General features: G+C 34.2%; 1 pseudogene; it reads right to left on the reverse strand.

Annotated features, from left to right (window-relative positions):
- Window positions 1–24,978, reverse strand: LOC143640834 (protein SIX6OS1-like; annotated as a pseudogene).
- Window positions 24,979–25,004: the final 26 nt, after the last annotated feature.

Genomic DNA, 25,004 nt, shown 5'->3' on the forward strand with positions numbered 1-25,004 from the left:
TCAGGTACTGTGCTTGCTAGATGAAATGAAGGGCTCATTCTGTGCCCAGGTCCCCTCAGCACCTTCAGTTCTTTGGCCCTGAAAAAAGCTAAATCTTGCCAACTCCTTTACAACACCACCACAGAGCCTGAGTGCAAAAGGGAAACTGGGAGCAGACAAGATGCTCTGGAGATTCCTCAGAATTCACCTGTACACAATCTGCTGTCAGGAGGTATGACACTGATAGACAGGCTCTTCTGCCCATGTTACCTACATGGAGAATCCTGGCACAATCATTTTTCATCCAAGACTGGTTTCTGAGCCTCTGAGCCTCAGCTGCCTCATCTCTAAAATGGGAACAGCATACTTCATGGGATTGTGAAGGGAAAAAATAGATTTTATGCCCCCAACACTGTTCCAAGAACTTACGGAATGCTCACTAGGTCCCAGATATGTCCCATCCAGTCTCTCAGAAAACACTGCCCCACACATAGGCTGAAGAGTCTCCCTGGCCCAGGATGGCAGGGAAGACTATAGACATTTGTCCAAGTCACTGGAAGCAGCTCCAGTGACTTCAACATTCCTCCTGGGGACTAATTTTCCATTCCCTGCTGGCATCTGGAGGTAGCCTCATCACACACTACAGCTGCCAACTCACTAAAGCAACCACCCCTCTGGGGTGGCTCTGCCCCCTTCATGGCCATGGGCGACTTTTCCAGACATTCTGGTTCTGAGCCTCCTCTGGTAGTGGGACCTCAGCCAGATTCTAGGAAATGCTATGTGGAGGTTGTCATGAGGGATGAAAAGGAAAATCAAAGATGAACTGCCTCATCAACACTCTGAGGCCCAGGGCACACACAATCTGCTGAATCAGTGACCACGGGAATGAGGCAGCCAGGGCTGGCCCTGGTTGGTTATTATCCAAGGCCAGCCCTGCTGGATTCACTGCAGGGGCACAGCTTCATCAGGAATGTGGTTTTGCCTTATTTTCTGGTGGTTTCTTTCATTGGTATAAAGTTAACATTTGAAAATTTGAATGGATTTTCTTTTTCTGTGAATTATTTATTCATGACTTTTGTTTTTGTTTTTTTAAGATAGTCATGATTATCTTCAGATGCTAAAGAAACTCTTTGTATAATAAAGAAAACAGCTTTGATGATTACATATTTGCAATTATTTTTCCCTAGTTGGATGTTTATCTTTTAATTTGACGCATGCTACTTTCACCCATTCAGAAAGATTTTATTTTTTATATTGTCAAAATATTCATACTTTGATGATTTTTAGTGTCCCATATCTAAAAATTTTGAAGAATAAAGATTGTATTCAGTTACCTCCCTTTCTAGATCTCTCCAATTCCTCCTAAACATGGTCACAACTATTCTGATATAAGGAGGCAAGGGATCATCAGAGGTTTGTTTAACCACTGAGCCACACACTGGCCAGTTTTTTTTTTTTTAAACAGGGTCTCTCTAAGTTGCTTAGGACCTTGCTAAGTAACTGAAACTTCCCATGAACTTGCAATCCTCCTGTTTTAGCTTCCCAAGAGACTGGGATTATGGACATGTGCCACAGCACCCAGCTAAAATTCTTCTATTATGATCTTTTTGAATAATAAAATACAGGACCTTATCTTCATTTCTCTTATCCCTAGCACAGAGTTCAGACTTATTCCTATTTGGATGGTTATGCTAAAATAAAAAAGAAAAGACAGAGGCAGGTGATAGGGAGATTTAGTAGACTGATGGCCCAACAGTAGATGTCTTTAACAGGAGAGACACTGAAGTAAGCAATGTGCTCTTTCTTTATAAACATGTCACTGATCTTCAACAACTCAGTTAGGCACCCTAATCCCAAGTTGCAAAAGAGAAAACCAGGCTCAGGTCAAGTCATTCCAACCAAGATTCAAATTCAGGACTAGCAAAGGTTTCTGCTGCAATGAGCAAGGAGGCTGCTCATAGGAAAGCTGTAAATCTTCAAATAGAGAATTTTTCACTAACTACAGCAATTTATAAGACTTTGAGGTGACAGCAGACCCCAAGCTGGCCTGGGTGACAAAGGAAATGATGCTGTGTCTCAGAAGCTGAATCACTTGGTTAAGGTCATTTGGGGGTAAATGAGAGCTAGGATTGGAAACCAAGTCCATCTGTCTCTAAAGTCTGTGCTTTTTCCTTGCTACCACACCCTCATCTTTCATGGTTTCTGGAAGCCATAAAGTAGCAAGGAAGAAAGCAGACACCCTAAGCTTTTATCAGTAACCACAGCCCATATCCATGGGTTTATTAGACAGCTATATCCTTTCAGACTGGACCTTCCATATTGAGTGGAGGATGGGACAAGTGAGGTGGCAGGTACATAGCCATTAGCAAGGGGTGACACACCCTTATCTACAGTGGAACTCAGAACCTACTGATGCAGGCTTTTTTTTCTTTTTTGGTAGCCACAAATTGATGCTCTCTCCCATACAATTATATCAAACCATTGTTCCCACCTTGTAGGACACTTTCCAAGTCCTCTATGCTGAAGGAATCCCCACTCTGGCAAGAGAAGGGGCACCAAAAGAGGGGTGGGAAGGAAGACACCCAAAGAAATGACACTAGTCTCTAGCTAAGAGGAACTGGAGATAGGAGTGTTTAATGGTGCCACCATCCATCAAATTGCCCAAAGGTGAAAGTTGAAGAGGTGCCCTCTGGCAGGGTTTGTTTGCTGACTCATTTCTCATCCTGGACTATGGGCAGCCCACTTTCAGTTCCACTCTTATCAGATACATAAGGTCAGCAAGATAAAGGGGTTTTAATTTCTCTTGGGAACTCACCTGTCTCAGGGGGAACCTTGAGGACTGAATTGACATTTGATTAACCACCTGACCATGATGGTTAATGTCACCTTAGTTGATGTGACATAACTAATTTATTTGGTGCCACCACTCCAGCATTGTTAATATTGTGTACTAACAGGTATCTGGTCCTGGCAATGTCTGAGTTATATTTTTTTCCAACAAGGTCTATTTTCAATCATTAGGTACTTGCCACTCATTAAAATAGATCACCACCTGTTCCTTTCAGGCACTCAGAGCAGAGTGCCAGTCAGTGCTCTAAACTCTTGCAAACAGTTTTGGTTTTGTTTTATATTTTTAAGCAGCAGTGCCCTTCATCTGAGGCAACTGTGTTAACAAATGGTAGTGCCCTGGTTGAGGCTGGAGCAGAGTCCAGCACCTCACTCCCCGGCCTCGGGTAATTAAAGATACTTCAGACTGCAGGAGTCCCTTTCTTTCCTTTTATTCTTTTTCCTCATTTTATTTATTTATTTATTTATTCTAATTTATTATACGTGACAGCAGAATACATTTCAATTCATAGTAAACATATGGAGCACAATTTTTCATTTCTCTGGTTTTACACAAAGTAGAGTCACACCATTTGTGTCTTCATACATGTACCTAGGGTAATGATGATCAACTCATTCCACCATCTTTCCTACCCCTAGGCCCCCCTCCCTTCCCTTCCCTCCCCTTAGCCCTATCCAAAATTCCTCCATTTCTCCCATGCTCCCCCTATGTACATTATGGATCAGCATCAAGAAAAAATATTATCAAGAGAAAATATTTGGCTTTTGTTTTTTGGGGATTGGCTTACTTTACTTAGCATGATATTTTCCAACTCCATCATTTACCTGCAAATGCCATGATTTGATTCCCAGGACTCCCTTTTCACCTAGTGTTCCCAGAGTGCTAGGAATCCATGAATATGGCAAGATCTGACCTTAGTGAAGATTAAGGGAGGTTAATTAAGATACGGTTCACAGGCAGGTACAGTGGCACATGCATATAATTCCAATGACTGGAGAGGATAAATAGGAGGATCCCAAGTTTGAGGCCAGCCTCAGAAACTTAGTGAGGCCCTAAGCAACCAAGTGAGACCCTGTCTCAAAACAAAAATAAAAAATAAAAAGGGCTAGGGATGTGGCTCAGTGGTAAATTGTCTCTAAGTTAAATATAAAAAAAGATATAGCTAACCTCCTATACCCTCACTTCCAATTTTTATTTCTTCTAAGTGCTTCTGTCTTTTACATAGGGCTCTATTCCATAAGATTTCATTTGGTTAAATTTGAGACTGGGGTCCACAACCAAAAAATTGGAAAAAAAAATTATTTAAAGAAATGTTTGAAAAATCACTATTTTAATATACAAAAAGTGAATTTGTGATTGAACCATCTCACAAAGTACTTTCCATTCTGCCATTAGTTGTTTTGCCAATGATCATGGGAGAAATGATCTTCTTAGCTGTCTGGTGCTACATGAACCCCAGTCCCAGAGTAAACAGGGAGAGAGGAAACATGTATTGGAGGAAGGATTATTGCTGCTATGACAAGGAAGGTTTCTTGGGAGGCAACAAAAGACAGTCAGGATTTAGTGAATATGAAGTTGCTAGACAGAGAAAAGGGGGCATGTAGATGCAGTGGCCATGTGTGGAAGTCCATGGCATGCCCACATATCCGGAAGGCAGGACAGCAGATTGGTTTAACTATACAAGATGGCTCTGATTTGTGGCTTCCAGAAAATGATATTTCTGAAGTGTGTCCTTATGACACAAGGCTTATATAACAGGGCTGCAAGCATGAAGCAAATACCATTGCTAATTACTTGGTCCTTCAGCAGGTCAGATTTGCATTTTCACTGGAGTTGGGGGTGGTAAGGTAAGGGAGGTTGGCTAGAAGGCTGCCATGAAAGTCCAGCTAAGTAGCAACAAAGGCCTGGGTCCCAGACCATGCAGATGGTCAGCTATCCCATTTGCCAGGATGGACGGATTTCCTATGACATGAACTCAGTGGTGAAACTGGGGGAGTCCCAAGCACACCAGAATGGTTGCACTGCACCAGATCCAACCATACTCTTCCAGCTCTTCCTCTTCACCCAATGCCTAAGCATATTAACCTATATAAGAGGGGCGGGATTTTTATACAAAAAGTCCTGAAGTAGTCCTGATAAATATTTGGATTGAAACAGGTGGAAAATAATGGTTGAGGCCCACTGCTCTTTTGTGTTGCACTAATATTAATGCAGAGACCATTAGGAGCAGCACACTAGTTGAGCTGAATAAAGATGGCCAGTTTCTAAGAAAATCAGAATTTATATAATACAGGACCTTTTAGATCACATCAGGTTGACTCCTTTGGAAAGCAAATGTGTAAGCCATGCAGCTCACAAGACATGACATGGCTCATCCACATTCCACATGGCTACTCAGAAAGAAATTATCCATTACACAGGGCAGGAATAAAGTTATTTGTTTAGTTTTGTTTTGTTTTGGTGACAGATCTCTCTACACTGTGCACTCTGACCCTGAATTCCTTAGTTCAATTGATCTTCTTGCCTCAGCTTCCAGAGAGCTGGGATAACAGGCACATGCTATGGTACCCAGCAAGTTCACTGGGGGTTTTATTGTTTGTTTGTTTTGTTTTGTTTTTTGGTACTAAGGATTGAACCCAGGGATGCTTAACCACTGTGCAACATACCCAACACTATTTTGTATTTTATTTAGAGACAGGATGTCACTAAGTTGCTTAGTGCCTCCCTTTTGCTGAGGCTGGCTTTTAACTCTAGATCCTCCTGTCTCAGCCTCCCCAGAGGCTGGGATTACAGGTGTGCACCACCACGCCTGTATAAGGACTGGTTTTGGTGAGGAAAAAGCAGAAAGAGAAGTCAGTTTAAGATAATTACAAAATAAAGCAAAGAAACTGGCAGTTTCCTAGTGTGTCCAGCATGGGGAGGAACCCATTCTGACAAGAGAAGGTCAAACACACAGGTAGATTGGAGAATCCAATAGAAGACCCCAGAGCAAGAGAATTCTGTCCTTTTTGCTGAGTACATGGTTTTTCACCAGGAAATCCACATTGCTGAATGTACACTTGTACTCACTCAGAATAGACTGAAAGAAATGTATTCCAAAGGGAGAGAGATCTGAATATAGAAAAACAGAAAACTGGGTAATTTTAAAACTAATTTTCTTTATCTTAATACATATGATTGAAACTTTGTTAACTTAAAGATTATCTTTTTTAAACCTGAGCCCAATGAATCATACCTCACCAGGTGCAAAACTCAAAAATTAACACAGATAATTTGTATATTAAAAACAAGATTAAATTTTTTTTTTTTAAAAAATAGGTGGCTATTATAAAACCTGAACTGCATAAAATTTTGTGAACTTTTAATAGCAGTAACATGTGAACATTTTGAATTGTTATTCACACCAGAATCATTAAATACCTAAAAGAAAAAAAGAAAGCACTGAATTGACTAAATACGATGTGGGGAGAAAGGTACACTCATACATTGCTGGTGGGACTACAAATTGGTACAGCCAATAAAGAAAGCAATATAAAGATTCCTTGGCAATCTGGGAATGGAACCACCATTTGACCCATCTATCCCTCTCCTCAGTCTATACCTAAAGGACTTAAAAACAGTATACTACAGGGACACAGCCACATCAATGTTTATAGCAGCACAATTCACAATACCTAAACTTTGGGGCCAACCTAGATGACCCTTCAGTGGATGAATAGATTTTAAAAAATGTGCCATATATACACAATAGAATTTTACTCATCATTAAAAGAGAATAAAATCATGGCATTTGTAGGTAAATGGTTGGCATTAGAGAAGATAATGCTAAGTGAAGTTAGCCAATCCCTAAAAACCAAATGCTGAATATTTTCTCTGATATAAGGTGGCTGACTCATAGTGGAGTAGGGATGGGGAGCATGGGAGGATTAGATGAATTCTAGATAGGGAAGAAGGGTGAGAGGGAAAAGGAGAGGCAGGGGATTAGCAAGGACCATGGAATGTGATGGACATCATTATCTGAAGTACATGTATGAAGACTCGAATTGGGTATCAACATACTTTATATACAAACAGAGATATGAAAAATTGTGGTATATTGTGGGAGACCAACCTTACATGTGACTGAGTCACACTCCTCGACTGGGTTCTGAGGTGCTCAGTCACAGAAATGTGGCAGAGCTTTCCCCACCCTTCTGGGGTTCGAGGGACAGTGTCTTGTGCATGGGTGTGTCTTGCTACAGCCCCATGAGTGAAGCTATGCTCACCTGCTCCTTTGTAATATAATCCCTTGCCCTGTTTAGGATAGAATCTTCCATGGAAGTGCCTTGTGTGTCCCCTTCTCTTACTGTGTTCTTGGGTGTGGCCTACCCAGGTGTCAGTCCAACCTGCTGACAGTGGACATCATGAAGATAGACTCAGCCCCCTTAAACCTGACCCCTTGCCTCATTTGAATAGCTTCTCCTCAATAAAAGGGTTCAGTGTGTGCTCTCGCTCTCTCTATTCCTGCGGACCATTAAGGTCAGAGGAGCCGTCACAGCAACCCCAAAGAAAAAGATATTTGTGTCTCTTGTGTGGTTATTTTGCACAGACCAGTCAGCCCAGTTTAACTGGAGTAAACTCTGAGCCTTTTAGTCGAGAGAACAGAAACCCAGCAGTATATATGTGTAATAAGAATTGCAATGCAAAAAAAAAAGTACATGTAAAAAGGCATGAATTGAACATACTCTATATACAAAGATATGAAAAATTGTACTCTATATGTGTAATAAGAATTGTAATGCATTCCGCTGTTGTGTACTTAAAAAAATAAAATCAATAAAACTAAAAAAAAAACAATAAACATTTGCTAAAGCTATACAAGGTTCTCTCATTTCATTGGCATTTCAACCTTATCATCATCATTATCAATATAATGCTTATATACATTAATTGAAACTACTACATATAAGACATACAAATACTGGAAAACAAATTCAAAACCCTCAATGAATTTGATGTTTATAATAAATATAATAACTATTTTTATAACAGTTAAGGTAAATCTTTTTAAAATTTATTCCCTTCATATTATAACTAATTAAGAAAATCTTGCCATTTCTCAATTGATGATCTGCTCTGTGTCCCTCTATCCTCTAAAATCTTTGAAACAGAATACAGAAAAGTAAAACAACAAATTAAAAGACTGAAGCCTGAACTTTCTTTTTTATTTACATATGAAAGAGCTAATACTTCATTTTTAACTTTAAATAAAATTTGTTTTATATTAACATGTAAGCCACTGCTTTATTATGTTCATTTACAGCCTTTAATTTTCCCTAAAAATATCTGGCTTAAATGGAAAGTTTATTTCATTGTTTTTGTTATGATAGATGTTCTGCCAATTTTTGCTTTGCATAATTTGGTGCAACATGGTTTTTATGATTTCTCAATGAACTGTTCTCTTTAAAAAATAAGAAATATATATATTTGAAAAGCTAATGCTTTTCATCTTGAACTCCATTTAAAATGACATTGTTATTTCTATATATTGTTACACTTGCTTTTTTGTTTGTATTTGCCTGATTCATACTTTCCATTTTTTAGTTTTAGCCTTTATTTGTAAAATTGTTTCAATTTTACAAATAAAGGCTACATAACTGTATTTTTAAAATATATCCCATACAAGTACCTCTGTCTTCTAATAGTGGTTTAACCCAGTCAGATTTTTATGATTGTTTATCTGTTCAGAACTTTTTCCAGCATCTTGTTTGTTTTCTATCTAAATGCTAACTGTTGTTTCCACTCTCTTGACATAATTTTTATCTTTTTTCTTCTACTTTTAAAAAATTTACACCTTCCATTTCTCTTCTGATGATTTTCTTAAATATTTGACATACAGACATAAATTTACATTTTTCCAGAATGTATACTTAATCAGCATTTATATTTTCTCCCTACATCTACTACCCCTCCACCACCAAAAAATTAAAAACATCGGTAAACATTTGTTTTCCTCATTTATCTACCTAGATCCCATATTAAAATCATCTGTAATTTTAGATTTCTATTATACATATTTAGACTTAAGTTTCATTTTAGTGTCTGTATTAATTACAAATCAGTGAAAGGACAAATTTTTTTTCATTGAGGAATTCCCTCTGGACTGTTTTCAAGGGAAAATAAAGATACACAATATCAGCAGTTAGTTATTTGGTTGGTGTAGTCCTTATTTTTCACAGGCATCAAGAACCACCCAGGACACGAGCCAGTTTCTCTTACCCATGCTCCCCTACTCACTGCTTCCACCTGGAGTCAGTCATCCCATTACTGAGGCTGACCAAAGGCAAAGTAGAGAAACAAAGATGAACATGAGTTAAGTTACTTAACTCCCTCTGAAGGAGCCCAACAAATTATCCTATTGATTGTCCCTGGATCTCTATTTTGTTAACAGAATTATCCTATACATGTCCCAGGTTATAATTTACTTCTTCAATCCAATCAGTGTTTCTTCTTCCAGAGATTTTTCAAGTTTTTGGTTTAATAGATATAGGGCTTGGTATTTTAAAATATTTTTTCCATTATGTTGAAAGCAATGGAGCATATTATAGTCTATATTCAGAATGTCATATTCAAATTTTAATTTTTTTAGATCCCAAAGGTTATGCTAATGGCTGATTTAATATATTTATAACACACACCTGCACACACACATCTCTGTCTCAAGTGTAGTACATTACTCTCATTTAACAAAAGCAAGTATTTAATCTATGTTATTTAAAAAGAAATACCTACGTGTGGGTCTTTTTCCTTTTGTCTGAAGTCAATATTGGCAAGATTTGACTGCTGCACAAAACTTTCTTCTTTTTTATCTAGATTATTAAGTAATACTACTTAAAATCAATTCTGAAGATAGAATCAAACATCATCTCTGACTTTATTCTCATACTGAGGATTGAACCCAGGGCCTTATGCACACTAAGTTTGCACTCTACCACTTAGTTACAACCCTGGTCCTCATCTCCACCATTTAATCTAACCTTATCATTTAGACAATCAAGTCTATATGAATATTAAATTTAAATTTAAGTACACAATTTTTAAACATCACATCTCTTAATTTATCACTCTATATTCACTATGATAGCAATTAAATATGAAATGATAAAATGACCAACTGACAAAACTGTATCTTTAGAATCCATAACCAAAAAAGACAAAGTAATAATAGTAATGATGGAGGGGAGACAGATAATATAGTTAAACTAGTTAATCTATGGACCCTTGAATGAAATCTAATTCAAATGTCTCAATGACCAAGTCTCAAACACTATTAACACAAGTATGCTACCCATAGAAATCATACATATGACAATATAATTCCTCAAATAAAAATATATAATTACTTATATTCCTCTGACAGCTGAGCAATCCAACCAGAACACATTTTATGTAAAAAGTTTTCTTCTCAGAGGGAAAAAAATATGTAGAGAAGACATTTCTCGTTTGCTCTCCAACTCAAAGCAGTACTTTCCTGAGTCTGTAAGTCTCCAGTACTGTTTGTTCTTGCTCACGTCAAATGATAACTAAAATTTATTTTTATTTCTCCTTCTGTGGGTTTACCCAAACAAATAAAGTTATTAAATAATAAACAATTCTGTACCTGTAACTCTTGGTTCTGAAGAATGCATCTTTTTTGGTCTTACTAATTTATGAGGTTCATAAGAAGAAATAATTGAGTGCTTTGAGGGATTTTATTCAATACAAGCATATGCTTATCTTTTTCAAAAATTCTAAAGACAAGAATAGATTACATTAAATATGAGCTAAGTAAAAATTAACATATTCTGAAGCTAGAAGGGATATTTAGATACTATGTAGTTAAAATACTCCACTTTGCAAATAATGAAACTAAGTTCCAGAGATTTTTTCTAAAGAGAGAGAGAGAGAGAGAGAGAGAGAGAGAGAGAGAGAGAGAGAGAGAGAGAGAGAGAGAGAGAGAGAGAGAGAGAGAATTTTTTTAAAAATATTTATTTTTTAGTTTTTCGGTGGACACAACATCTTTTGTTTGCATGTGGTACTGAGGATAGAACCCAGGCCATACACATGCCAGGCAAGCATGCTACCGCTTGAGCCACACCCCCAGCCCCAGTTCCAGAGATTTTTAACAGACTTTTGTACAATATTATCAAATTACTTGATAATAGTGTCAGAGGTAAAACACCTTTTCTGATTAAGTCCAGTAGTCTTCTCAGTATGTCACAATTTTATTTTTAAGACATAATCATTCTTTTTGTTTTGGTACTAGGAATTGAACCAAGGGACACTTAGCAACTGAGCCATATCCCCAGGCCTTTTTATATTTTGAGACAGAGTCTCATTTAGTTGCTTAGGTCCTTAAGTTGCTGAGGCTTCAAACTTCCAAGCCTTCTGCCTCAGCCTCTCAAGTCACTGGGATTACAGACATGCATAAATACATCCGGCAAACATAAGTCATTTTTAATGACTTTTCAAACATATCAAAAACATCATAAACCAAAAGTCTAATCATAAAAGTAACATTTTAGATTTCAGAGTACTTTAAACTTTAAAAAGACTGATTTGGAAACAAATCAACTACCATGAATACAGAAATCATTAAAACAATAATACATCAAAAGTGGGTCTTTTAAGTTTTTTTACTGAAAGATAATTTCATTGACTTCTTCCTAAATCAATGAAGTAGAATAAATGCTATCAAAATACACTGATTTTACCTTATCAATTTAGGATACATGATAAGTTCCCCAGTACCGAACTTTACATATACATACATAGACAAATTTAACACCTTTTCCATCTTAACTAAGCAAGCACTTATTACACATTGTAGCTTTTTTTCCTCCTGTGGTGGATTTAACCCAAGAGTACTTAGTCACTGAGCTACATCTCCAGTCCTTTATATTTATTTTTTTAAATTTTGAGACAAGTTATCTCTAAGCTGCTTAGGGCCTAAGTTGCTGAGGCTGGTCTCCAACTTGCAATCCTCCTGTCTTAGTCTCCCAAGGCATGCACCCCCACACTCAGCTGTGGCCTAACTTTTGCAGTGTGAGGTATGATAGCAAAACTAGCATAAATTTATTTTTCCTTCTTCACAATTTCATGGACAGATAAATCTAATCACAGATCTTGGCATCCTAAGCATATAACTGTTTTTTCCCTTATGTTAAGAACTTTCACCTTTTCACTTAAATAAAGCATTTTACAGCTTCTATTCAACATATCCAAATTGCCAGAATCACTAATCTTTCACTTTGGGGTCATTTTTAAGTAAAATAAGGGTTACTTGAACACCAGCACCATGATAATATAACATTCAATGGGATAATTGAAATGGCCACTAAGTAACTAACAGGCAGGTAATGTATACAGTTTAGACATACTGAACAAAGTGATGATTCACATCCCAGGTGGGATAGAGTACAATGACATGAAATTTCATTAGACTATTCAGAACAGCATGCAATTTAATTGTTTATTTCCAGAATTTTCTATCTAATATTTCTGGATCATGGTTGACTACAGGTAATTGAAATCAAGGAAAGCAAAACCATGGATAAGGGGGTGCTACTGTATACACTGAGTAAAAAATGACTAAATATTTATATAAGTTCCTCTCAACATACAGAATTTTATGTTAAAACATTGTTGGCAAAGCAAAATTCTGTATGTATGCCTATTTTTTAAAATCAATTTCATCATAAAACTAAATACATACTGTCATAGATACGATATGTGGGAGTGCAACATGTTAGGGAGGAGGTCAAGCAAATAACAGATCCAAGGAAGTGGGTTCAGGGAAATAAACTCAAGAAGAGTGTGTTGAAAAATCAACACAAAGGCAATGAAGACTGAGGAATGGAAATTTAGAATGAAAAAAGGGCACAGGCAAAAAGAAAAAAAATAGAAAGTAGATCAGAAACAGCAAGAGTAACACATCTATTTTTCTTTAAGAGAAAAATTGATGACTTTTTCTTCATGCTTCCATCACTAAGGTCTATTTGATCAAAAAACAGGACAAAAAAACAAGGAAACATATGATGTCATGGATTAAGTCACAATTATAGGCTCATCTACACTCTCCATGATAAAGAAAGAACTAAACAAGTTGGTGACAAGATGATAAAAAGGTGGATTGTGCATCAGATGTGCTGTTGCTACCCTCTCCCCCTCTACAATTATAATATCCTCAGCCTCACTAAAGCATATTAAATAATGATAGTTCAAAACATTTACATTAATATTTTAAAAAATATTTTATTTTTTAGTTATAGTTGGATACAATAGGTTTTTTAAATTTATTTATTTATTATGTGGTGCTGAGGATCGAACCCAGGGCCCCACAAGTGCTAGGCGAGCGCTCCACCATTGAGCCACAACCTCAACCCCTTAAATTAATATTTTTCATAAGAAATTAATAGAAGATAGCCTGCATGACAAAGGTGTAGAAAACATACATTGGAGAAAAGATAGCCTCTTCAACACATGATGCTGGGAAAACTGGAAATCATATGCAGCAAAATGAAATTAAATTCCTCTCTCTTATCATGTACAAAACTCAACTCAAAATGGATCAGGGACCTAGGAATTAGACCAAAGACCCAGTGCCTAATAGAAGGAAAAGTAGGCCCAAATCTTCATCAGGTCAGATTAGGTCCTGACTTCCTTGATCAGACTCCTAAAGCACAAGAAATAAAATCAAGAATCAATAAATGGAATGGATTCAAACTAAACAGCTTCTTCTCATCAAAGGAAAAGATAAATAACATGAAGACAGAGCCCACAGAGTGGGAGAACATCTTTACTAGACACACATCAGATGAAGCACTAACTTCCAGGATATATAAAGAACTCAAAAAACTTAACACCAAAAAAAAAAAAAAACAAACAAAAACAAATGACCCAATCAACAAATAGTCTACGAAACTGAATAGACACTTCTCAGAAGAAGATATACAATCCATCAACAAATATACAAAAAATATTCAACATCTCTAGTAATTAGAGAAATGCAAATCAAAACTACTCTAAGATTTTATCTCACTCCAGTCCGAATGGCAATTATCAAGTATACAAGCAACAAAAAATGCTGGGAGGATGTGGGGAAAAGGTACGCTGCAAATTGGTGCAATCACTCTGGAAAGCAGTATGGAGATTCCTCAGAGAACTACGAATAAAACCACCATTTGACCCAGCTTTCCCACTCCTCTGTCTATACCCAAAGGACTTAAGATCAGCATACTATAGTGATACAGCCTCATCAATTTTTATAGCAGCTCAATTCACAATAACAAAACTGTCTGATCTGGATGCCTTTCAATAGATGAACAGATAAAGAAACTGTGGTATATATATACACACAACAGAATATTACTCAGTATTAAAAGAGAATAAAATTCTGTTATTTTCAGGTAAATGGATGGAGTTGGAGAATATCATGCTAAGTAAAGTAAGCCAATCCCCCAAAACCAAAGGCTGAATGTTCTCTCTGATAAGTGGATGGTGATCCATAATGAGGGGAGGGGGCATGGAAAGAATGAAGGGACTTTGGATTGGGCAAAGGGGAGGGAGGGAAGGAGAACAGGAATGGGGGTAGGAAAGATGGTGGAATGAGGACATTATCACCTTAGGTGTATATATGACTGCACAAATTGGTGACTCTACATCATGTACAACCAGAGAAATGAAAAGTTGTGCTCCATTTGTGTACAATGAAACGAAATGCATTCTGCTGTCATGTATAACTAATCAGAACAACAACAACAAAAAAAAAGAGGATAGAATACAGAATCAAACTTTTTGATGCAGAATCTCTGGTCACATAAAATTCAATTTTAAAATTTACCTATACCTTTCTTTCAATTCCTTTCTCTTTTCTGTACTTTTTTTCTTTTCTTCAAGAGTTTCTGAAAGATTCTTGGTTTCATAAAGCCTTGCAATAAGCTAAAAAGAAAAATGGGAAAGGAAAATGAAATAATTACCTGCAAAGAAGAACGTTTTATCTTAATTAATGAATATAATTTTTTTTCTGTAGAATCACAAGATTTGTATTTTTGGCAGAATTTACTATCTTCTATTGAAAGTCATTAAGAGTTACATCAATATTAAATCATACCCCTTGAACTTTTCCTTACTACTGAATTTTCAATCATAAATATCAATAATTTCCATTTTTTAAAAGAATAATCATAAGCAAAATAGACATTGAATATTTACATAGGGACATAGTTATCACATATTTTAAATGAAATAGCATCCATTTTTCTCTCATTATTTAAATTATATTGCTGGGGGCGCTGGGGTTATGGCTCAGTGGTAGAGTGCTCGCATAGCATGCATGAGGCACAGGGCTTGATCCTCAGGACCACATAAAAAAATAAAATAAAGATATGTGTCCACCTAAAACTAACAAATAAATATTTAGAAAAAAATAAAATTACATTGATATTATTTTGTACCTTATAACTATGAATGATCACTATAAAATCTAATTTTCAAAAAATTTAGAAAATTTAATTTTCAATTTTTTCTCAAAATTTATAAAATGATTTTGATGAGTTCTTGTATGTATGTGAATCAAAGCCATAATTCAATGGATGATACTAAAAATATTCAATAAAACCTTAAAAGCTTAACTGTTTCTAGACTGGCTTCCTAAAAAGTATAAACTACAGTTGTAAATTTTGCAAGATTAAGTTATTTAAACTATTTTCTGTTCACCTTTTTGAAAACACTGTTACTTTTTCAATGCTTTTAAATTCCTGTTACAGGGCCAGAGGTATTAGGTACCAGTGGATCAAATCCAGAGCCTAGTATATATGAGGCCTTGGGTTTAACCTACTGCACCACAAGTCATTAAGTAAATTCCTCTTAACCTATATCTTGATCCTTCATCATGCCCTCCCAAAAGCCAACCTATTCCCCCAAATTCAGAGTTAAATAAATTCCACACCTGAAATACATTTTGGCTTCAAAGTGATCTAAAGCTTATCAATTGGCCTTTGTCCACATTGAGGCTATCTTAACAGCTCTTCTAAGGTGTCTACTAACACACTATTATACATTAATACATATTTTAGGAACAATAACAAAATATATACCTTGTTTAATGAATTAATTTCCATTTCTGCTTCATCTGCTTCTTTCTTCAATTCAGATGAACTTTTGGTAAAACTGTTGGCATGTTTGAGGATATCTTGTGTTTTACATCTCAGATTAACTCTTTTTATGTTAATGAACTATGCTGTGCAAGTAAACCTTACATTTAAAATAAATGTACTGGACTGGGGATGTGGCTCAAGTGGTAGCGCGCTCGCCTGGCATGTGTGCGGCCCTGGTTCGATTCTCAGCACCACGTACAAACAAAGATGTTGTGTCTGCCGATAACTAAAAAATAAATATTAAAAAATTCTCTCTCTCTCTCTCTCTCTCTCTCTCTCTCTCTCTCTTAAAAAAAATAAAAAAATAAAGGTACTATGTCAGAAATAGTTAATATTATATAATGTCATTTATATGTGTGGTATATATAAGCAATAAGCACTGTTTCTGAAACAGGTAAGATAAATATAAATATTTGGCAGACTAATGAAGATAAGTTAATATTGATCTCTATTAACTTAAAAGTAAAATCCATCAAAAATATTTGTTAGAATTTTTTCATTCAGTTAAATATTTTCACAAGGTGTTATTTGGTTTTTTTAAACTAAGTTCACTGTGTCATTGGGATGACTAATAAAATATAATAAATTCAGGTCCCAATTTAACTTTTTATGCTTCCATCATGTATTATTCCAAAATCAACATTAAAAATCCACCCAATTTCCCTTTTCTTGCCTTATAAGGTTCATCAATGCACCCTGTAAAACTGAGAACTTTCATCTGGACATTCTGTTTAGGGAGGATTTAGACTCAATTTCAAGTAGAAAATTTATCTGCTATTAATAGACATCCTACATGGTTATTAATTAACACAATTACTTAAGTTTCTTTATTATCTATCTAGAATTTAGAAATGAATAGAAGAGTAACAGTGAACAAGAACTTAGAAAAAATTTATCAGAACTTCCTATCCTGCCTTAAAAATATGTGACTTATATGCTAGAACAAACATTTCAGGTGAATATTATTTATAAAGCTAAGTTATTACCAAAAGTATCAGGTTAAATTTTAGAAATAGATATTTAAATCCTAATCTTTAATTCTTCCTACCTCCATCTACCTCTTCTTGTTTGACATGCAACTTTACATCTCACCCCAATTCATATCCAACTCCCTTATACTTTCTGTACTTCATCTACCAACTAACCTCTGCCCTTTCCCACTAAGAAGTTAATGCAGAGATAAACAACAAATGTTCATAAAAATATAATAGGCTCAAACCAAAACATGAAGGATAAAAAGCAGCAGAGGAGATAAAAGAATGGTTTAGGATAAAACAGAAAGGAAGCAAGGTAGAATAAAGGGATAAAGAAGACTTAGTACAAACATAGGAGTTATAATCTGATAGAAAAGCATATAAAGGATTGTGGAGGTTGAAAGAGGATTAAAGTTTCAAGTTCAGCATCAGGAAAGATCTCTCTGACAAACAGGTGAGACTTAGACCAATTAAGAATTACTTTAGCATCTATTACAGTGATACTGTATTAGAATTCTTTATTTTTCTTTCTCCTCTACTAAACTGTGAGCTCCTTGCAAGAGAGCTTTGTAATTTCTTCAGTACTGCCTGACACAAGGTAAATACCCAATGAATTTTTAAATATTAGTGAATAATTGTTGACTCACTTCCTTACCATCATCTATCATAACAAGTAATAATTAATCAATTTAATCAGAACTTCTTTGATAAGACAAAGCAAGATGACATTTTCATTAGTTTGATTGTTGATATGCCACTTTAAAGCCAAATACACATACAATTTTATTCCCCTTAAAATTACTTACTTTTGATCACATGTACATGAGAACTAATCCCAAAAGACCTTAAAGTGACCTTTAAAATCTGAATTAAACACAAAAACAAATCTATGAAGCTCTCACCAGGAAAACAAAATAATAATTAAAATACAGAAACAATACTTATATAATAAAATTATAAATAGAAATACTATTGTGGATACATGTGTAATGTCCACTCGGTAAGTGATGGAAAGGGTGCAGGCACTGAAAAAAAGTCATAGTTGAGACTGATTTATTATATTCTTCTCAGTACAAAGTTATAATAATTAAAGCAACATATTACAGAAAGGTTAATACCTAGAAATTCCATAAGAATAGTTTCATTCATTTTTAGTTGTTCAGAACATGCCAACACTCTCTTGAATTTCTTCATGTTCTCTTTTCTTCTCATAATATTCACGTGAAAAGGGTGTTTCTGAATATTTTAGTTGGTATTGCTTCAAAACTTCTTTATACTGACATACATAATCATGATACATTTTTCTGTTAAAAATAAATGATGTAGAATAGATCTAAAAACCTAATAAATATCACTTGTTAAAGTCTCCTAAATTAAGTATAAAAAGCAATTCAAACATCTATTTGTCTGTATTTCCCTCATTATTGTCTGTCCTTCAATTTTCTTTAACCACAAGACACTTCTCAGCTACACTTTTTTTCTTCCTCACCTAGTTAATCTTCTTCAATTTAACTTCCACTCCCACCAGTATAATGACATTATTCTTTCCATGGTCATCAATGATCTAAATTGTCCAATCAAATGATCTCTTTTTCATGTTCATCCTAACTGACATTGCAGAACTGGGTTCTTTTAGTCACACCTTTTTTTCCCCACATTTTTTATTGGTGCATTATAGTTGTACATAATGATGGGATTTGTTGTTACATATTCATTCATGCACAGGATATAACAATATAATTTGGCCAATATCAGTTATACCTTCTTAAATATCTATGCTCCCTGGGTTCTGACCTCTGTAACTATGCCTTTTAAATCTCCTTTAATTTTCTTTAGCTGAAACTATTACATGAAGTCATGTTCTGTGTGTTAAAACTCTGGGTTCATAATCACTCATGTATACCTCACAAGTATTCTTATGAAAAAAATTTGAGTCATTTGGAGGAACTCTTCTATATCAATTCAACTAATAATGGGTGACCAACTATTTAGGCACAAGTCGTAAGTGAGGCATTATTCTTACAAAAGAAAATTAAGACTTCTTTCTTATTTGACCCATACGGACAAAGGAGTTGATTACTACTGCCTATGTGCCAAAACTTTGTGATGGGGTAGGGGAGGAGATACTGAGGATTGAATCTAGAGCCTTGCAAGTGCTCTACCACTGAGCTACATCCCCAGGCTGCCTATGTGCCAAATCTAATCCATCCTCTATTGTCTGTGAACTAAGAATGGTTTTTAAATTATTGAAAAAAACTCGAAATATACTCCATGACATAATAAAATTATATGAAGTTCAAATTACACTATCCAATAAGGTTTTATTGGATCATATCTCATTTATTTATATATGGCCTAAAGCCATCTTATACCACATAGTAAAGTTGAGTTACAAAACTTACTATCTGGTATTTTACAAAAAATGTTTGCCAATCATGATCTATAACACTGAAAGTACTCAATACAGTTCTTCACAGAAAATATACCCTCAGCCTCAGTGTTAGGGACTGCACCGAGAGCCTCACTCATTGAGCTATACATCCCCAGTCCTACAGAAAATATATTCCTGAATCCTCTTTTTACCAAATTCTGGTTTCAAAAATAATATTCATAGTAAACTTTTTGAAAATATATAGTCCTTATATTCCTCAAGATTTTATTTCTTGGATTAAGAAATTTCTTAAAGGATGCTATAATGATTATTCTCCTTAGCAGAGAATAGGATCAAGTATTCTTAAAACTTCTGGTTTAATAAGTAATGATTAATAAGTACTGGGTCAACAAGTCTGAATTTTAAGAATGATCTAATTTTTTTAGTATTGCTAAACTCTGTCCCCTTTAGCAAGATAAAGCAGTTGAGCCCCAAATAAGTTCCTATTCTTCTAAATGTATATTTATAAATTAAGACCCCACATATATAATAACTTGGGAAAATGGTTCAGGGAGAAGAGAAATACCATTGAAAAATTAGGCCTGGGTCACCTGTTTCATATGAGATTAGCATACCATATTCTATCTTGTTTATACTATATAGTCATATCCACTTCTAACATCTTCCATATAGAAACTTTGGCAGAACACAGCATAGCTAAGTCATGATTCAGAAAGTCATTATTATCTAATTTATTCTAGCAGTACTAGTCTTCATGAATGCTCAGGACAAGAATGAGAGATCAGAAATAAGTAGCTAGTGCCCTTACTTCCTTCCTACTTCCTCAGTACTGATTGTGGAAATGAAGGAAATTATATGCATTTATGAATATGTCAAAATGAATACCACTCTTATGTATAACTTAATGCATTAGTAAAAACATTAAAAATGGGGACTTTTTTGAAAGAATTTACTGAAAATATTACCACACTCCCCAATTTCCCCTTTTTGAAGACCCAGGAGAGAAATTTCTCTCAAGTCTCGGGAAAAACTTCATAACTTATCTTAAGCAAGTAAACTGCTAAGGATTAAAACCAGGGCCTTGAGCATCCTAGGAAAATGTTCAACCATTGAGTCACACCCCCAGCCTCTAATTGAATTTTTTTAAATGAATACTCTGATCATATTTCTTGATCAATGCCTTGACTACTAAGAATTTCAAAGCCTAATTTCTGAACTGTCAACAAACAATATGCAGGACCACATGTAGCCTTGATTTTTTTTAAACACTGTGGTATTTTTATACAAGTATCTCAAATTCTTTTGGGATTGAAGCAGGATCTATAAATGGCAACCTAATAGTCTCCTTCATCTTTTCCACCCTCTGTCTACTCTTCGGATGATAGCATACTTTTGCCTTTCTCCACTTTGCTCTGTATATTTTCCTGAGAAACCTCATCTACATACAAGATTTCTAATGCCATTAAGTCACAATTTTAAACTTTAGTTCTAACCTAAGACTCATCTTTGAAAATAATGGATTATAGATTTTACATGGGTAGTTATTTTAGGAGGGTTTTTTGTTTGATATTGGGGACTGAAATCAAGGGTGCTTTACCACTGAGCTTTATCCCCGGATTTCTTTCTTTCTTTCTTTCTTTCTTTATTATTTATTATTTTTGAGACAGTAGGCCTTCAACATATGTGTTTCTTAAGTAAAATGTAAAAACTGATAAGTGTTCTCAAATTACTTCAGTTTTTAAAATTAGGTAAAATTTTAATTCTATATATATCATGTTCAAAGTCTCTAACCTTGTTTTATTACATTCATTAATTACATTTAATCCCTAACATGATGTGATTTTACATGAAGTAAAATAAATTCACATAACTACTGGTATTTCTCCATTAGTATATAACCACTTTACTAAATTAGCAATCTGAAAAACTGAAATTTGACACAAAATCCCTTTTAAAAACCAATACCTCAAATTTTTCAAAATGTTTACTCTAAAAATAAATATCCTCCTAAATGTTTGCTTACACTGTTTAGTCATAAATACCATTAACTGAAGAACTTTGCTATAAATGCTGCTGATAGATAAATGGTTTATATCTAAGGCAATATCTCAACATATTCAAGCTTTTACAACAAATATGGAGACCTTCAATGATTCAGTCCAAGATACATTTACTTAAAAAAATATTCCCTCACAATACACACTTTCTAAATTCTTACAAAGCATGTTCCAATAATACTAATTTATAAAACTGATACACTTAAGTTAATATATATACTGTACTTGTCTTTTTCAATGGTTTCTTGATAAATAATAAATTGGTCCTGCATATAATCTTCATGTTTATGGAAAACATCACATGTTGGCTTCCAGCTATAGAAAAAAGTTATAGTTGTAATTAGCACTTCAGAATGATAAACAAATAAAAAAATTGACAGAGATAATAAAAAATGAACAAAATTATTTAAAGAGAAATGAATGTGTCTTCCTAGAGAAAACAAGTTTACATCAAGAAAACATTCCCTATGCCATAATGAAATCTACTACTCTGTATAATTAATATGAACCAATTTTTAAAATAATAAATACAACAGTATAAAAAAAGAAACAAAATTGCATATCCTATCCCCATCACTATCAATATCCACACACTCATATGCTCAAATATTAATATTCATTAATTTTTACATAAAATTTGTTTTTGAGATATGACAGGGAAAGAAGCAAATATAGCATGGCTGAAACTAGGCCAAAATAGATTATCAAATCAGATAGAATAAAATGAATATTCACCTCATATATTTTTGTTTTATTATATAACTTCAAAACTATTACCAATACAAAAAAACTAAAATTACTATATATACCATGGCAGCTTCCATTCTAAGAATTGTTTGAATGTTTCCTCTATTTTCATTTTTTTTCCAAATTCAAAAAGTACATATGCAAAATGAAAAAGGAAAAAAAAGTACATATGCCCATTTGGAAGCACAGAAGAGTATACATAAGAAACTATCATACATATTCTCAATATTAAATAACTACTATGATTTTAAAATTGTTTCAAGATTTTGCTACAATTATATAGTTTAACTTTACTTGGATCATATTCACATAAAATTTATCCTCCTTTATCACTTACCGAAATTATACTTAAATGTTTGTCTTAATTTCTTTTCTTTCTTTCTTTTTTTTTTTTTTTGTGGTGCTGGGGATTGAACCCAGGGCCTTGTGCATTCCAGGTGAGCACTCTACCAACTGAGATATATCCCCAACCCCTTAATTTCTGATACTTAAAAAATATTCACCAAAAGGAACTTTGAAGGTCTAAGATTATACATGCATATATTCTGAGTATTTAAAAATTCCATAAGAAACATATGCTCACTGAGAAGATATTCACTATAAGCTTTTCAATGTGCATCCTTTGAGGTTTTTCTTAGATATAGATATATCATCATGCATTGGGTTCATATTATGAATAATGATGCATAAACTGCTTTGTTCAATTTGCAATATACTACTAACATTTTCCCATGTCAAACATACACCTATGTCATGATTTTATTGGCTGCCTAGTGTTCAGTCATCTGGATATACCAAAATTCATTTAACCAGTTCCCTAATGTTGAACATTTAGAGTTACTTCCAATATTTTCCTATCATAAAAATGGTTGAAGTAGAAGTCATACAATTCAATGGCAAGAAAAGAAATAGCTTGATTAGAAATTGGACAAAAGACCTAGAGAGATATTTCTCAAAAGAAGTGTTTTATCTTGAAAAGTTTTAGGTTGGATTCCCTTATACAAACAGATCTTAAGCCAGAGTGTAGCTCAGTGGTTCTTGTCTATCATGTATCAAGGTAGCACTTGCTTATCATGCATAAGGCCCTGGATTTTATTCCCAGCACCACATAAACAAAAACACTAAGATCTTGAAAAGTCAAAAAAGGGAAATTATTTCAGACTAATAGGACTTACATAGACTACACTAAAATTTTTTATTTATACTAACTATATCTAAGTTAGTGAAATCTCATAATTCAGCACTTAGGGCAATGGTAGAGAACATGCTTAGCATGTACAAGGAAGACCCTGAGTTCAACCCCCAATACCAAAAAAACAAACCAAAACAAAACAAAACTAGCAATGATGTCTTCAACTATAAACCTAGAAACCTTGAATAAAAAAATCAAATGGCAATTACTGAAGGTTCATTTCTTTCAAATACTCACTTACTACAGTTGTCTTTGATTTCATTACTATGTTTACAGTAATGGGCAATTTCCTCATCTGTTGTATTTATAGTTTCATGTATCTTACAAATAGTTGATTTATTTTCTTTTATGTCTTCAAAGCATTCTAAAAGAGGAAATGTTTATTTCAATGTTTATTTATAAATTCAAAATAAACAAATACAGTAAGAAAAACAGTTTATGTTAACTTACCTAAAAGGAGGACAGCCAGAAAGGAGAGGAAGTGAGGCTTGAGAAGGGAAGCCTCCTGTACTAAAAACTAGAAAACCACAGCCCCCCAGAAACTAAGGAGGATTTGTATTTGCAATTGAAGAATGTACACTGGGCTAGATTAGGTGACACTTAAGGTAAATTCATATTATGATGCTATAAATTCCTGCAGATGTTTACTCATTAATTATATTAACATAAGGATTTTGTACTTGACAAGTACATAATTTCTATCAATTAATTATTAAATACACCATCAGTTATCTTAAATCATTGGTAAATAAGTTAGTTAACTTATTTACCAATGATTTAAGATAAACTTAGTTCTTGAAAATATTAAATAATTTCATAATATTTTATTTTTTGATTGTAGAAAAAAATAACCAAATTCAATCTTTCTGTGACAATTAAGAAGTTATTAGTTATATTTTTAGAACTAAAATATTTAAAGCATTATATTTATTTAATTTGCCCAGCTACTTCACTTATATTTACTAGCCAATTCACTTATTTTCAGAATTATTATTCCTGAAAATGTGGCATCAATTCTGGTTTCTAATTTTTGATGATTTCTTTAAAGAGAAACATTTCACTCAAATATTTGAAGTAACCTTGTTATTTGAGAAATATAACATTTTTAAACTGCACCTTAGGGGTCACTGCTGCTTAAAGCAAAATTCTTCACAAAGTAATTAAATGCAGAATACACAAAATTACTGAAAAACAGTAGGTGAATCACAACTATTTTGCCTAGGTTAAAAAGCTCATTATTAGTGGAGAGAATTAGTAGAGAATTTCCAGAATTAGTAGAGAATTTATACTAATAAATTAGTAGAGAATTTCCAGAAGAGTTACAATGCCAACTACAAGTTGCCCTAAACAGGGCAATTATATATTATGCTATATGTCATAAAAATTAAGACAAAAACATCTTTAATATGCAAAACTACTTACTATTAATTCTTTGAATCATGTCTTCTTTAGTACTTATATCTTGCTCATACTGGAAAACTAAAACAATTCTCTTGTGACTTTACTTCATTGTTAAAATGTCGAATAATAATACAGTTACCTATTTATTTTCATTTTATACCTACCAAATTCTAACAAAAGTCTGTCCAGACTGACAAAGAGGCTGTCATTCATCTTGAATACTATGTAAAGAAAATAAA

The sequence above is a fragment of the Callospermophilus lateralis genome, unplaced genomic scaffold (genome assembly GCF_048772815.1).
Source record: "Callospermophilus lateralis isolate mCalLat2 unplaced genomic scaffold, mCalLat2.hap1 Scaffold_66, whole genome shotgun sequence".
Lineage (NCBI taxonomy): Eukaryota > Metazoa > Chordata > Mammalia > Rodentia > Sciuridae > Callospermophilus > Callospermophilus lateralis.